Genomic DNA, 2,535 nt, shown 5'->3' on the forward strand with positions numbered 1-2,535 from the left:
GCGGCCACTGCAATCCAGTCTGGGCGACAGAGTGAGACTCCAACTCAAAAAAAAAAATAAATAAATAAATAAAAATAAATAAAAGGTAATTGTAGGTTCAACGTAGAACCTTAGGACAGGCAAGACTGGTGAGAGAGGACCAGTGAAGAGGCTGTTGTAGCGATTTGGATAGAAAGAGGCTGGTGACCAGCCTGGAGGTGGAGAATACACTGTGGGAACCAAGGCCTTTGCGAGTAGCAGAGACCTTAGGAAGCACATTTGGGAGCACGAGGCCCAGCAGCACGAAGCAGGAAGGGAGGTTGGTATGGATGTGACCAGCTGAGAGGCCCGTGGAGAGATCCGGAAGAGAGTTAAATGTAGGGGTCTGGAGCTTAAGAGAGGATTGGGTTGGAAGAAAAGAGTTGAAATTTATCAGCATATGGGCGGTAGCTATCAAAGCTGTCCAGGGAGAGTGTTTTTTTTTTTGTTTTTTTTTTTTTTTTTTGCGTTGGAGTCTCATTCCGTGGCCCATGCCAGAGTGCAGTGGCACGCTCATGGCTACCCCAGCATCGACCTGCTGCAGGTTCAGGCAATTCTTCCACCTCAGCCTTCTAAGTAGCTGGAACTATAGGCATGCGCCACCACGCCTGGCTAATTTTTGGATTTATTGTAGGGATGAGGTCTTACTAAGTTGCCTGGGCTGGTCTCGAACCTGTGGGCTCAGGCAATTCTCTCATCTTGGCCTCCCAAAGTGCTGGGATTATAGGCATGAACCATCGCATCAGGCCTCAGGGAGAATGTTTAGGAAGAGAAAACAGCAGGTTGAGGACAGTGCCCTGAGGAATGGAGAGGTACACACAAAGGAGCCCACTAGAGAAGAAGAGCCAGAGAAGTGGGAGGAACCCAGAAGGGACCACACCACAGGGTGTCAGCAGCTCCATGAGGAGGGAACGGGCAGCAAGGTGGGAAGCTGCAGGTGGGCCGAGCAAGGTGAGTGCTGGCCAAAGGGCAGTGGGCTTGGCAACATGGAGGCCACTGGAAACTCAGACAAGGGTGCTTCTTTTTTTTTTTTGAGCTGGAGTCTTGCTCTGTCATCCAGGCTGGTGTGCAGTGGCACAATCACAGCCACCATAGCCTGGGCCTCCTAGGCTTAGGCGATCCTTCTGCCTCAGCCTTCCAAGTAGCTGAAGCTACAGGTGTGCACCACCACGCCCAGCTATTTAAAAAAAAATTTGTTATAGAGTCGAGGTCTCGCCAAGTTGCCCAGGCTGGTCTTGAACTCCTGGGCTCAGGGAATCCTCTCGTCTCCGCCTCCCAAAGTGCTGGGATTATAGGCGTGAGTCACCGTGCCCAGCAAGGCTGTTTTTGAGTGTGTGATCGGGACAGAGTTCAGACTGTAGGTGGGTTGTCAGGTTTCTTGGCATCTCCCTCTCCACCTGCTTCTGCCCTGCCACTTACCACTGCCAGCCTGCACCCTTAAGACCTGTAGCCATGCCTGTTGTATCCTATGCAGGGTCCAGGTCCAGGTAAAGAAGAGGCAGCCTCTGGGAAGGGAAGCCAAGGTGGTCAGGTGCATCAGAGGAATGGGATGAGACAGCCTGTGTGTGTGTGGTTGTAAGTGTAACTGTGGCTGTGTGTGTGTGTGTGTGTGTGTGTGTGTGTGTGTGTGTGTGCACAGAGCCAAAGTGCAGGAGATGGAGGCGCCCTCGGAGCCCATGGGTGGAAGGGACTCTGGACACCTGCCCTTGCCCTTGACTCACCAGTCAACCTTGGGCAGGTTTCTTACTGCCTTAAAGCCTGTCTTCTCACTAGGTGTGTAGAATCAGACCTTCGTGGGCTTTGGAGGTGGGTGTGAATTTGAGCTCTGCTGTCTTCCATCTGTATGATCTTCCACAAGTGTCTTAACTGTTGGAACTTGAGCCTCCTTGCTGGTAAACATGAACACCAACAGCACACTGGCAGACTTGGGTGAAGGCCACGTGTCAGCACCCAGTACACATGTGGTACACACACGTTGGTCCCTTGTTGTTATGACAAGTGCTCCCAGCTGCTGTCTCCTCCCTGCATCTGGCCTGCTCCCTTACCTGCCCTCCTGCTTTGGCTCCTGAGTGGCAAGGAGAGCAGATGGGTCCTGTCCTTCCTTAATCCGGGGTATATTAATTCACTTATGACGGTGCATTCCAGCCCCGTGAGGGCTGTTGAACCTTGGAACCTCAGAGGCATGCTGGAGCCTCCTCAGAGAGCTCTTGGGGAGAGCAGGCACCGCCCACATGCACAGATAGCTGCCCACATCTGTGTTTCTCTTTCTTTTTGTGAGATTGTGATTGAGCACCTAATGCATACCAGGCACTATGAGGCCAAGCATCTTCCCAAATCCTCACAGCAGTTTGTGAGGTAGGTGCTATTAATTATCCCAGTTTTACAGATGGGGAAACTGAGGCTCCATGAGACTAAGTCACTTGCCCTAGGTCACGCTTTTTTTATTTTTATTTATTTATTTATTTTTTTGAGTTGGAGTCTCACTCTGTCGCCCAGACTGGAGTGCAGTGGCCGCTC

At 51.5% G+C, this 2,535-nt stretch overlaps 1 protein-coding gene across 1 annotated transcript in view; it reads left to right on the forward strand.

The window, feature by feature from the left end:
* AQP7 (aquaporin 7) overlaps positions 1 to 2,535 on the forward strand; it is an 11,424-nt gene that overhangs the window by 799 nt on the left and 8,090 nt on the right. The gene's annotated exons all lie outside the window — the stretch shown is intronic.

Source organism: Carlito syrichta, unplaced genomic scaffold, assembly GCF_000164805.1.
Source record: "Carlito syrichta isolate Samal-C Ts95f unplaced genomic scaffold, Tarsius_syrichta-2.0.1 Scaffold316469, whole genome shotgun sequence".
Taxonomy (NCBI): Eukaryota; Metazoa; Chordata; class Mammalia; order Primates; family Tarsiidae; genus Carlito; species Carlito syrichta.